At 49.3% G+C, this 14,371-nt stretch overlaps 1 protein-coding gene across 1 annotated transcript in view; it reads right to left on the bottom strand.

Annotated features, from left to right (window-relative positions):
• The window catches only part of lin52 (lin-52 DREAM MuvB core complex component), a 123,830-nt gene that overhangs the window by 74,993 nt on the left and 34,466 nt on the right, over window positions 1–14,371 (bottom strand). The window lies entirely within an intron of this gene.

The raw sequence follows: 14,371 nt of genomic DNA, 5'->3' as shown, positions 1-14,371 counted from the left end.
CTCCCTGCTCTCCTTCAGACTCCCTGCTCTCCTTCAGACTACAGACTCCCTGCTCTCCTTCAGGCTACAGACTCCCTGCTCTCCTTCAGACTCCCTGCTCTCCTTCAGGCTACAGACTCCCTGCTCTCCTTCAGACTCCCTGCTCTCCTTCAGACTACAGACTCCCTGCTCTCCTTCAGGCTACAGACTCCCTGCTCTCCTTCAGACTACAGACTCCCTGCTCTCCTTCAGACTACAGACTCCCTGCTCTCCTTCAGACTCCCTGCTCTCCTTCAGACTACAGACTCCCTGCTCTCCTTCAGACTACAGACTCCCTGCTCTCCTTCAGACTACAGACTCCCTGCTCTCCTTCAGACTCCCTGCTCTCCTTCAGACTACAGACTCCCTGCTCTCCTTCAGACTACAGACTCCCTGCTCTCCTTCAGGCTACAGACTCCCTGCTCTCCTTCAGACTACAGACTCCCTGCTCTCCTTCAGGCTACAGACTCCCTGCTCTCCTTCAGACTCCCTGCTCTCCTTCAGGCTACAGACTCCCTGCTCTCCTTCAGACTCCCTGCTCTCCTTCAGACTACAGACTCCCTGCTCTCCTTCAGACTCCCTGCTCTCCTTCAGACTACAGACTCCCTGCTCTCCTTCAGACTCCCTGCTCTCCTTCAGGCTACAGACTCCCTGCTCTCCTTCAGACTACAGACTCCCTGCTCTCCTTCAGACTACAGACTCCCTGCTCTCCTTCAGGCTACAGACTCCCTGCTCTCCTTCAGGCTACAGACTCCCTGCTCTCCTTCAGACTACAGACTCCCTGCTCTCCTTCAGGCTACAGACTCCCTGCTCTCCTTCAGGCTACAGACTCCCTGCTCTCCTTCAGGCTACAGACTCCCTGCTCTCCTTCAGACTCCCTGCTCTCCTTCAGGCTACAGACTCCCTGCTCTCCTTCAGACTACAGACTCCCTGCTCTCCTTCAGACTACAGACTCCCTGCTCTCCTTCAGACTACAGACTCCCTGCTCTCCTTCAGACTACAGACTCCCTGCTCTCCTTCAGACTACAGACTCCCTGCTCTCCTTCAGACTCCCTGCTCTCCTTCAGACTACAGACTCCCTGCTCTCCTTCAGGCTACAGACTCCCTGCTCTCCTTCAGACTACAGACTCCCTGCTCTCCTTCAGACTCCCTGCTCTCCTTCAGACTCCCTGCTCTCCTTCAGGCTACAGACTCCCTGCTCTCCTTCAGACTACAGACTCCCTGCTCTCCTTCAGGCTACAGACTCCCTGCTCTCCTTCAGGCTACAGACTCCCTGCTCTCCTTCAGACTACAGACTCCCTGCTCTCCTTCAGACTACAGACTCCCTGCTCTCCTTCAGACTACAGACTCCCTGCTCTCCTTCAGACTACAGACTCCCTGCTCTCCTTCAGACTACAGACTCCCTGCTCTCCTTCAGACTACAGACTCCCTGCTCTCCTTCAGGCTACAGACTCCCTGCTCTCCTTCAGGCTACAGACTCCCTGCTCTCCTTCAGACTCCCTGCTCTCCTTCAGACTCCCTGCTCTCCTTCAGACTACAGACTCCCTGCTCTCCTTCAGACTACAGACTCCCTGCTCTCCTTCAGGCTACAGACTCCCTGCTCTCCTTCAGACTACAGACTCCCTGCTCTCCTTCAGACTACAGACTCCCTGCTCTCCTTCAGACTACAGACTCCCTGCTCTCCTTCAGACTACAGACTCCCTGCTCTCCTTCAGACTACAGACTCCCTGCTCTCCTTCAGACTACAGACTCCCTGCTCTCCTTCAGACTCCCTGCTCTCCTTCAGACTACAGACTCCCTGCTCTCCTTCAGACTACAGACTCCCTGCTCTCCTTCAGACTCCCTGCTCTCCTTCAGACTCCCTGCTCTCCTTCAGACTCCCTGCTCTCCTTCAGACTACAGACTCCCTGCTCTCCTTCAGACTACAGACTCCCTGCTCTCCTTCAGACTACAGACTCCCTGCTCTCCTTCAGACTACAGACTCCCTGCTCTCCTTCAGACTCCCTGCTCTCCTTCAGACTACAGACTCCCTGCTCTCCTTCAGACTACAGACTCCCTGCTCTCCTTCAGGCTACAGACTCCCTGCTCTCCTTCAGACTACAGACTCCCTGCTCTCCTTCAGACTACAGACTCCCTGCTCTCCTTCAGACTACAGACTCCCTGCTCTCCTTCAGGCTACAGACTCCCTGCTCTCCTTCAGACTACAGACTCCCTGCTCTCCTTCAGACTCCCTGCTCTCCTTCAGACTCCCTGCTCTCCTTCAGACTACAGACTCCCTGCTCTCCTTCAGACTACAGACTCCCTGCTCTCCTTCAGACTACAGACTCCCTGCTCTCCTTCAGACTACAGACTCCCTGCTCTCCTTCAGACTACAGACTCCCTGCTCTCCTTCAGGCTACAGACTCCCTGCTCTCCTTCAGACTACAGAGTCCCTGCTCTCCTTCAGACTACAGACTCCCTGCTCTCCTTCAGACTACAGACTCCCTGCTCTCCTTCAGGCTACAGACTCCCTGCTCTCCTTCAGACTACAGACTCCCTGCTCTCCTTCAGACTACAGACTCCCTGCTCTCCTTCAGACTCCCTGCTCTCCTTCAGACTCCCTGCTCTCCTTCAGACTACAGACTCCCTGCTCTCCTTCAGACTACAGACTCCCTGCTCTCCTTCAGACTACAGACTCCCTGCTCTCCTTCAGACTACAGACTCCCTGCTCTCCTTCAGACTCCCTGCTCTCCTTCAGGCTACAGACTCCCTGCTCTCCTTCAGGCTACAGACTCCCTGCTCTCCTTCAGGCTACAGACTCCCTGCTCTCCTTCAGACTCCCTGCTCTCCTTCAGACTACAGACTCCCTGCTCTCCTTCAGACTACAGACTCCCTGCTCTCCTTCAGGCTACAGACTCCCTGCTCTCCTTCAGACTACAGACTCCCTGCTCTCCTTCAGACTACAGACTCCCTGCTCTCCTTCAGACTACAGACTCCCTGCTCTCCTTCAGACTACAGACTCCCTGCTCTCCTTCAGACTACAGACTCCCTGCTCTCCTTCAGGCTACAGACTCCCTGCTCTCCTTCAGACTCCCTGCTCTCCTTCAGGCTACAGACTCCCTGCTCTCCTTCAGGCTACAGACTCCCTGCTCTCCTTCAGGCTACAGACTCCCTGCTCTCCTTCAGACTACAGACTCCCTGCTCTCCTTCAGACTACAGACTCCCTGCTCTCCTTCAGACTACAGACTCCCTGCTCTCCTTCAGACTACAGACTCCCTGCTCTCCTTCAGACTACAGACTCCCTGCTCTCCTTCAGACTACAGACTCCCTGCTCTCCTTCAGACTCCCTGCTCTCCTTCAGACTACAGACTCCCTGCTCTCCTTCAGACTCCCTGCTCTCCTTCAGACTACAGACTCCCTGCTCTCCTTCAGGCTACAGACTCCCTGCTCTCCTTCAGACTCCCTGCTCTCCTTCAGACTCCCTGCTCTCCTTCAGACTACAGACTCCCTGCTCTCCTTCAGGCTACAGACTCCCTGCTCTCCTTCAGACTACAGACTCCCTGCTCTCCTTCAGACTACAGACTCCCTGATCTCCTTCAGACTACAGACTCCCTGCTCTCCTTCAGACTACAGACTCCCTGCTCTCCTTCAGACTACAGACTCCCTGCTCTCCTTCAGACTACAGACTCCCTGCTCTCCTTCAGACTCCCTGCTCTCCTTCAGACTACAGACTCCCTGCTCTCCTTCAGACTACAGACTCCCTGCTCTCCTTCAGACTCCCTGCTCTCCTTCAGGCTACAGACTCCCTGCTCTCCTTCAGACTACAGACTCCCTGCTCTCCTTCAGACTACAGACTCCCTGCTCTCCTTCAGACTACAGACTCCCTGCTCTCCTTCAGACTCCCTGCTCTCCTTCAGACTACAGACTCCCTGCTCTCCTTCAGGCTACAGACTCCCTGCTCTCCTTCAGACTACAGACTCCCTGCTCTCCTTCAGACTCCCTGCTCTCCTTCAGACTACAGACTCCCTGCTCTCCTTCAGACTACAGACTCCCTGCTCTCCTTCAGACTCCCTGCTCTCCTTCAGACTACAGACTCCCTGCTCTCCTTCAGGCTACACACTCCCTGCTCTCCTTCAGACTACAGACTCCCTGCTCTCCTTCAGACTACAGACTCCCTGCTCTCCTTCAGACTACAGACTCCCTGCTCTCCTTCAGACTACAGACTCCCTGCTCTCCTTCAGACTACAGACTCCCTGCTCTCCTTCAGACTACAGACTCCCTGCTCTCCTTCAGGCTACAGACTCCCTGCTCTCCTTCAGGCTACAGACTCCCTGCTCTCCTTCAGACTACAGACTCCCTGCTCTCCTTCAGACTACAGACTCCCTGCTCTCCTTCAGGCTACAGACTCCCTGCTCTCCTTCAGGCTACAGACTCCCTGCTCTCCTTCAGGCTACAGACTCCCTGCTCTCCTTCAGGCTACAGACTCCCTGCTCTCCTTCAGGCTACAGACTCCCTGCTCTCCTTCAGGCTACAGACTCCCTGCTCTCCTTCAGACTACAGACTCCCTGCTCTCCTTCAGACTACAGACTCCCTGCTCTCCTTCAGGCTACAGACTCCCTGCTCTCCTTCAGGCTACAGACTCCCTGCTCTCCTTCAGACTACAGACTCCCTGCTCTCCTTCAGACTACAGACTCCCTGCTCTCCTTCAGACTACAGACTCCCTGCTCTCCTTCAGACTCCCTGCTCTCCTTCAGACTACAGACTCCCTGCTCTCCTTCAGACTACAGACTCCCTGCTCTCCTTCAGACTACAGACTCCCTGCTCTCCTTCAGACTACAGACTCCCTGCTCTCCTTCAGACTACAGACTCCCTGCTCTCCTTCAGACTACAGACTCCCTGCTCTCCTTCAGACTACAGACTCCCTGCTCTCCTTCAGACTACAGACTCCCTGCTCTCCTTCAGACTACAGACTCCCTGCTCTCCTTCAGACTACAGACTCCCTGCTCTCCTTCAGGCTACAGACTCCCTGCTCTCCTTCAGACTACAGACTCCCTGCTCTCCTTCAGACTCCCTGCTCTCCTTCAGGCTACAGACTCCCTGCTCTCCTTCAGGCTACAGACTCCCTGCTCTCCTTCAGACTACAGACTCCCTGCTCTCCTTCAGACTACAGACTCCCTGCTCTCCTTCAGACTCCCTGCTCTCCTTCAGGCTACAGACTCCCTGCTCTCCTTCAGACTCCCTGCTCTCCTTCAGGCTACAGACTCCCTGCTCTCCTTCAGGCTACAGACTCCCTGCTCTCCTTCAGACTCCCTGCTCTCCTTCAGACTACAGACTCCCTGCTCTCCTTCAGACTACAGACTCCCTGCTCTCCTTCAGACTACAGACTCCCTGCTCTCCTTCAGACTACAGACTCCCTGCTCTCCTTCAGACTACAGACTCCCTGCTCTCCTTCAGACTACAGACTCCCTGCTCTCCTTCAGACTACAGACTCCCTGCTCTCCTTCAGACTACAGACTCCCTGCTCTCCTTCAGACTACAGACTCCCTGCTCTCCTTCAGACTACAGACTCCCTGCTCTCCTTCAGACTACAGACTCCCTGCTCTCCTTCAGACTCCCTGCTCTCCTTCAGACTACAGACTCCCTGCTCTCCTTCAGACTCCCTGCTCTCCTTCAGACTACAGACTCCCTGCTCTCCTTCAGACTCCCTGCTCTCCTTCAGACTACAGACTCCCTGCTCTCCTTCAGGCTACAGACTCCCTGCTCTCCTTCAGACTCCCTGCTCTCCTTCAGACTACAGACTCCCTGCTCTCCTTCAGACTCCCTGCTCTCCTTCAGACTACAGACTCCCTGCTCTCCTTCAGGCTACAGACTCCCTGCTCTCCTTCAGACTCCCTGCTCTCCTTCAGACTACAGACTCCCTGCTCTCCTTCAGACTCCCTGCTCTCCTTCAGACTACAGACTCCCTGCTCTCCTTCAGACTACAGACTCCCTGCTCTCCTTCAGACTCCCTGCTCTCCTTCAGACTACAGACTCCCTGCTCTCCTTCAGACTCCCTGCTCTCCTTCAGACTACAGACTCCCTGCTCTCCTTCAGACTCCCTGCTCTCCTTCAGACTACAGACTCCCTGCTCTCCTTCAGGCTACAGACTCCCTGCTCTCCTTCAGACTACAGACTCCCTGCTCTCCTTCAGACTACAGACTCCCTGCTCTCCTTCAGGCTACAGACTCCCTGCTCTCCTTCAGACTCCCTGCTCTCCTTCAGACTACAGACTCCCTGATCTCCTTCAGACTACAGACTCCCTGCTCTCCTTCAGACTACAGACTCCCTGCTCTCCTTCAGACTACAGACTCCCTGCTCTCCTTCAGACTCCCTGCTCTCCTTCAGACTCCCTGCTCTCCTTCAGACTCCCTGCTCTCCTTCAGACTCCCTGCTCTCCTTCAGACTCCCTGCTCTCCTTCAGACTACAGACTCCCTGCTCTCCTTCAGACTACAGACTCCCTGCTCTCCTTCAGACTACAGACTCCCTGCTCTCCTTCAGTCCAACACAATCTCTCTCCTGTAGCTTCCTGATGCATGCCGACAGCCGTAGCGCAGGATCACGCTGCTGAACAACCACTGAGCATTCCTCAGTGTTACTGTCACACTGTGTGTGCGCGTGTGTTTGTGTCTGTGCGCGTGTGTATATAAACGCAACAGTGTGTGTGTGTGTGTGTGTGTGTGGGCCCACAACATATTTGGAAAGGCCTGTTTTGGTATTTTGGTAACTGTTTTATCAGAGGATGAACTGAAAGTAAACATGATATAGGATCTGAATATCAAACTTGTTGTTGACAGAACATTTGACTATCCACTTTTTCCTCTCTGTCTTCCTCCTTATCTTTGAGGATTGTCAAAGGCACCCCTAGAGGCCCAGTGATGGACTAAAGTCTATTTGAGGCTGCTTTTGAGGACTTAAAATTCAACAAACACAGCTCTCCACCATCTGGCAAGGTGTCCAGCCTGCAGGGAGAGGCCAACTGTTCTGCTTTATTTGCATGATGCCTTCATGTCAGCACATGGGGAAATGGCTTTCAGAAGAGAATGTGTTTCTGGACATAACTACTACTTCCTTGAGGTATTAAACCTTTCTGATTTGTAAATGAATTAAACCTACGGTCGATTTTGTTTTGAACTAAAATGCTCAACATATCCATCAACTGAAACGGTACATTCAGTACATTTTACGGTACTACAGACATTACACACCCACTTAAAGCAGAACTTCTGCACTTCAAAGGTTTTTTAGAGCAACGCTTGGATGAGTCTAATGAATCCTAAATGTCACCAAGCTTGAAGCTTCTCTGAGGGTCTGTGGTAAACGGGCGTGTCAGTCCGCTGTGACTGTCCTCTGCCAACCAGAGTGCTCAGAGCGTTTGAGAAGGGAAGCCACAGGTAATGCAAGCTGACAGCTCTGACCAAAGCTCTTCATTTATAGATCACATGGCTGGAAACCTTTCACCCAACATGTCAGGGACTCTCACACTCTCCATCCCTGACTGACCCTGGACGGCAGGTGACGCTCTCAACACAGGGAGGGAAACAAACAAGATGATTAAAATAGGAATTATAATAAAAACAACATTTTCAGTGTCAGTCAGATGTCTGAGCCACGACTGCGGTGATACAGATGTCCAATCAGAAGCTGCGATGTCAAGGCTTGTCTACTGTGGCGCCTGGCTCTCCCTGCAACCAGGTAACCATGGATACCGTAGGTGCCATTTTGTCATCCTATTTTAGGAACCTATTTTATCTCTCAAATGAGAGCAACCGTGCAACTAGTTCTGGTGAGAGCAGATGGGTCCGGCTCTTACTCTGTAAAAACAAGCCACATAGGAAGTTGGTTGGAAATCTCGGTTTGTCAATAATTCGCCCCAATCTTCTGTAGACTCAGTTTAAGACCTTTTTTTTCAGTCAATTTAGATTTTATTTACCTCTGAACTTTTGTGTTACCAAACAGTCTGATAGAAGGTGACCAAGCTGTCGTAGAGGTTACAGGTTACATCACATCTTCAGGGTGATAGAGAGTAAATGAGGGCGGAAACAGATTAAACTGTCGGTTGTGTTCAAAGAGCAGAGAAATCAGGTGAATGGGGAAATATCCAACTGTCTCCTTTACTGAGGCTACTGCCCAATGTGAGTTCCAAGTCGCAAGTTGATGTCAGGTGGGTATTGGGCATTATGCATACAGCGCTAAATTTAAAAAAAGATGATGAAATCCCCATCCGAGCCATCACTCAAGTTAATGAGTGCTAAAATGAACACTGATAAAATATGTAGACTTTCACTTTCCCAAAGCCATTTCACTGGGCTTAACTTCCATGTCTGACACTTTTACAGAATATGTAGGTCTCCCAAATTCTGCACATTTTCACCCAAACCCCCTTAATGAAAACAACAGTGTAAATGTATCCATCCAGGACTGTTTAACATTTGTTAGTTCTGGATGTAATAGTACTGTCCTTGATGTTCTCAGCGCCATCCATTATCAAGTTCTAGGCTCATTAAACACCAGATTACATTTTCCTCCTGATCAATAGACAACACAGGCAACTTAACAGGAAGGCTCAAAGAAACATGGAGAAACACAAACCTGTTTTATGTAGACATTAAAAATGTATTTGCGAAAACACTCCATGGTTGATGAATTATGCAACAACGACATGCATTATTCAGTTTAACAAGAGGGAGAAATGTTGGGCGCAGCAGACACATGTTGTCAGGCTCCATCTCTCAGCCCGTCCGGAAGTTTCGGGTAATCAGTCTCAGGAGGTTCCCTACTGCAGGCTGTGTGCTCAGGTAGACACCTGCCATTCCTCCTAAACAGCTTTGTCATTTCTTAACCATTATGTAGAAAATACTGGAATCAATATCATCCGATATTGATTCCAGTCTTGAATCTGTGGCGTTGATGCAGAGGATCAATCCCAAACCCCCGTCAAGGCTGTGTGTCCGTCGCAAGTCCAGGTGTGAATTGTTCCCTGTGGGTCAGTGTGTTACCGCAAGCCTGGCTGAAGACAGACGACTGTGTTCACACGGAGGGAAAGGGTGGTGGTTTACAGGACCTTGACCACTGAGGTTTAGCGGTGAGCAGTTATCATATTCATCACTCACTTGGTGATCAAATCCCCCTGGGCCAACCCTTTCACACGTGAGCCTCATTGATGCTCTGGAGGTGAAATAACTGTGGGAGGTTTTGGAGTGCTGCATTTGGAGAAAAGATCATTAATGGACAGAAGTGACAGTCAGCTGACGTGAACCATGGATTTTTCAGCTTGTTTGTGCGCAATTATGGCCATACGACCATTAATCGCCATGGAAACAGCTGACATCTTCCCGGTGGTCGTTTAGAGGCTGGGGGTCAGAGGCTGGTCCGGGGGGAGGCAGGAGGAAGTCCCTGATGAGCCTTCCCCCCCCCCCCCCTCTGTCCCCCAGCGCCTGCTGCGGTGCCCGTCTAACACTGCCTCCCTCACACAGCGTCTGTTTATGCAGAAGCTCAGAGCCCAATCATGACCAGCATCATTACCACAAGGGAGAACATCATTGGAGAACATCATTGGAGAACATCATTGGAGAACATCATTGGAGAACATCATTGGAGAACATCATTGGAGAACATCATTGGAGAACATCATTGGAGAACATCATTGGAGAACATCATTGGAGAACATCATTGGAGAACATCAGGGGGGAAGGAACACTATTGATTTGTTCAGGAACAGAAGAAGCAGAACACCACAGAGCAGGTCTGCAGTAAACGCTGCCTCATGTTCAGCCCTCAGACGTGAGAGGTGACGGCTGAGGGAAATGGACTGTCGTTTGCTGAAAGCAAAGTTTAGCTTCATAAATCTGATAGTCTGAATGTTCGAATCTATATGCTAAGTATAAAAGAACACTGCAAACGCTGCCGACCTAATCTGCCAGCTTTGACAATGCATCCAGCTCTGCACATGCCTGAAACAGAAGTAAACCTGAAGATAAGATTGGAGGAACTGGGAGATAGGCTTAATGCCACATCTGCAGAATTCACAGAGGCTTTCTACTGCCAAAAATAAACCCTTTATTTATTATTTTATGCTATCGAGGCTCTCAGTGCTTCAGTTGCAGAGCACAGACATGGGGCTGAGCTGAAGAACTAACACTTTGTTTTTTAGCTGAAAAGTGTTTTTACATTCGCTTTCCAACTCTACAGAACGCCACAGTAGGCAGATCAAAGTAAGATATGCATTAAGAGGAAGGCTATACCTTTAGAGAACTTATGCAACATCCATGCTTTAAGTACCAAGCCTTCATTTAGTTTAAATAGCAGGCGAACACTGTTAATCATTAGTGGCCTGCAATGTCATCACAGATTGATATTATTCACCATTCAAAACACTGTTAACACTGCAAAGCTCTGCTCTGTCAAGGAGACCAACAGAGACCATGGAAATATCCTGTTGAATAGCACTTCATCACCTGGAGCTCTTAATCAACAGACACGTTCCGTAATACAAGTGCAGTTCGAGCTGATTGTAGAGTGCAGCCTCCAGACAACCGCTCGCAGGCTCTTCTCCCAGGAGAGGAGTGTGTAGAAGAGGCAGCCTGGGCTCAGTGTCACGAGGCACACGCAGGCACTGTCTGTGTGTGTGTGTGTGTGGGCAGAGGACAGGGTGACAGTTGCAGAGACCAAGGTAGCTGACTTGATGCAAAGAGACAGGACGATGAGTCACCCCAGCCGAAAGTGTCTCCTAACCCGCCGCAGCCCCTAAACGATTACTTATTTATAAACCTTCTCTGGGATTCCATGGCCTCTCGTCTGGTAAGAACGCGACAGTCTATCAACGGAAACAAAAATCTGCTTCCATCCTAGCTGTGGTACTGTACACAGTTTTGAATAATTATGTTTTCGATCATGTCAACAGATGTTTTTGTTCTGATTATTTTAGCGTTATTCATAAATCACGTTTATTATAGTAATTCGTGTTTTTCATGCGTGTTTGTGTTAGGGTGGATTTATCATGCTAATGGTCCGAGGGGTACTACATAATTCAAAAGCTGAGAGAGATCTACTGTCCACATATATTCTCACTGGTGAAACTATTCAGCTCTCACGAACAGAGGAAATTAATCTAAGAAGAGAGATTAATCTCAGAACGTCCCCTCTTATCTGTGAAACGAAGGTTGCACTGCTGAAGAAGATGTGGGAAGTGGCTCGCTACAGACTAAACGCGCCAAACTCCGCAGTCTACAGTTAACCTCAAGAATTAAAAAACGCAAACGGAGATTGACTTTCTAGCCTCGGCCCGTCAAGGAGCACGTTTTGAGGGGATAGAACTCTCTCTGAGGAGAGAATACCTCAGGTAACAATGGATCTGCTGAGCAGCCTGTCTCCTTGAAATGCTGGATAGACCTCGACCTTTCCCCCGAAAAGTGATTTCACCTCGCAGGGCGCTTCATACATCAGTGTGGAGGATAATTACATTGCTGAAGGTGTCTGGCTTCCCTTTTGTGCTCTCCCTCACATTCTGTACCAACACACCACATTCAGGACTAAACACTAATTCACTTTTCTCAGAAGACATTGAAGAGTCAATACAACAATACAAATTGCTTCTTATATTGTTGCCATTCTCTTGCTCTCTTGACAAACACAACTGTGTTTAAAGGGGCTTAAAAATGCTCTAGACGAGCTTTATTCACCACATTTAGCTGTTTTATTTAGACCACAAGAAAAAGCACGGGAGTCATTCTTCCCTTTCTTCAGAAACTCATTCACAGACAACAGAGAGTGGGAGTCTTTGTCTGATAACCAAGCCATGATTTCATTGTTTTGGGTGCTTGTCAGCTTCCAGGTCTTACAGAGAATTCTTACTCCCTGGAAGGGAACGGACACATTTTCTGGAGTCTGGATGAAAAACCGCTTCCTGCTTCATTTCTTCCTCTATCCCTGACCCCCGGCTGATTCATCAGCTCCTCCAATCAGCATCTCAGCAGCGTTGCCCGCTCTCTAGCCCTAACCCTCTCTCTGCTCCGTGCCTGGACACATAAGGCCCTCATTCATATCCTGCATCCCTCTCTGCCTCCCTGGACCTGACAGCACAGACACATGAGCCTGCACTTGAGTCATCCCAGGTGTTCATCAGAACTGGCTTCGTATGTGGTGTGATTGTGTTCCTCCAGGCCTGCGGGGACTGTCCCTGCCTGTGGGCCTGTTGGCCAGCCTGCTGTCTTGCAGCTGAGAGGAGGAGAGAGAAAAGCTGGACTTTTTTAATCATCAAGGCGATCACACTGTCACAGCGCCATTGACGGGATATACAGCAAAGCAACAGAATCTGATTCTACTGATGGTGTATACTCATGAAAGATACGACAGTAGACTAAAAGATCTACACTCAGTCAGACTGATTGGATACGGTTTATGTTCTGTATAAATGATAATGTTCTTTCAGGGCGGGGCTCTTTAGGCAGAGGTGTAGTGTTGGCATACGCTTTGTTCAAGCGCTTAATCAAAGAGAAAATAATACACTGAGTGATCCTTAGGGTAAAGCTGCTTAAATCTCCCCGTTCTTCACAAAAGCACAGATCAAATTAAGTGGTTTGATACTTCCTCTGCAAAGAGGATTAAGACGCATAATTCCCAAAAGTGTTTAAATGATTAAAGCCGACTAATGGGTGTTAGGGAGAACTTCCAAGTCCAGGTTTTTCACGGTCGGCTGTCCTGTTAAAGGGAGGGAAGTCAGAGGGGAGAACAGTAATAAAGACAGGTAATATTACACAGTTTGTTATTTTCCTTGGTCCTTTTTGGGTTGGGGAAGTACAGACATCTTTCACTCTTGAGGCCCTTGTATAACCTTCATCCTTCAGTTTTGGAAACTAGAAGATGTGGCAGGCAGCCATACATACGTGTTTGACAAATGGTGCATCGACTATTTGGTGACACAATACCTAAATATAGACTGGAAAATGGAACAAGATGAGGAGGAGGAGGAGGAGGCACAACAAATATTCTCTGATGTCCAGCTGCCCTAAAATGGATTCTGAATTTGTGGTCTGTGTGGTACGGGGGGAGAGATTAGTGTTATTGCTGTTTCTCCACACGACTGTGTTACGGGAGATTTATGTTTGATATTACATTTACATTTAGTCATTTAGCAGACGCTCTTATCCAGAGCGACTTACAGTAAGTACAGGGACATTCTTCCCGAGGCAAGTAGGGTGAAGTGCCTTGCCCAAGGACACAACGTCATTTGACATGGCCGCAAATCGAACCAGCAACCTTCTGATTAGCCAGACTCCCTAACCGCTCAGCCACCTGACCCCTGATATCTATGGTTTATCCCATGTCAGATGGCATCCGAACCAAACACTGAAGGAGACGTTCTGACGAGTGTAACTGTGAGGACACAGAAGCTAAGGGGAAGGAGAGGCAGAAGAATGTAGGAATATCACGTCTGTCTCCATTCCTACCATAAAACGCAAAATGAATAAATGTTGTTCCAGGGAGTCCTGAGAGTCTGACCAGAGATAAGATGGTCTGTTGGCGGAGGAATGTTGTCTTGTCGACCACAGTGACTGTGAAACATCGCTCATCAACCAGCTCATGAGGCCGTCTCAGACGCATATTTATCTCATAAAATCCCCATTAAACATTATAACGCATCCTTGAGGCACGGTCAGGATCTACCCTCAATCATAAACAAAGTCATGTTAATGAGCTTTCAGCACTTCCACAGTGTGTTTGTGCCCTACAGAGTAGCCTATGTCTGGAAAGGTACACAGCGCTAAATCAGCAGTGTCTCATCTAAAACACAGTGCATCAGATGTGGTTACTTTTAGCTTCCAGTTAGTGGTTGCGTCATGATATACAAGAATTTCCCTGGAAGTCTAAAGCATTGGGGATTCATGCCAGAGTATTTAATCTATCACAGTCAACCATTTGCTGTGATTGCATTAAAAGCACATCTATATTAATGTTATGTAAACACAGTTTACAATGATAAATGCAAGGCATGAAATCTTAAGCAGCTTATGAGGGTAAAAGGAACAACCAACTTGGCAGGATCATGATGTATTCATGAGTATGTGAAATATTAATCAAATGTAAATGTCTTTATTTAATAGAATTCATGATGTTTCACATTACTGCAGGAGTGTGCACATATTTTGGGGGGGTTTGATTGAGGGAGTTTGACAAAGACACATTTTGTGACAAACATCTACACTGTAATTTTGTATGTGAAAGTGTAATCATAAAAAAGTGTAGCCCATACAACTAGATGCCCTTCATTCCGGCCAATGATGATGAAAAACAAATGGATACCGAGGCCGGTTGCGGTAGGGCCACAAAAATAGGTGT

Source organism: Osmerus eperlanus, chromosome 9 (genome assembly GCF_963692335.1).
Source record: "Osmerus eperlanus chromosome 9, fOsmEpe2.1, whole genome shotgun sequence".
Taxonomy (NCBI): domain Eukaryota; kingdom Metazoa; phylum Chordata; class Actinopteri; order Osmeriformes; family Osmeridae; genus Osmerus; species Osmerus eperlanus.
Note: the sequence above shows the minus strand (reverse complement) of the source record. Positions and strands in the feature narration are given on the sequence as shown.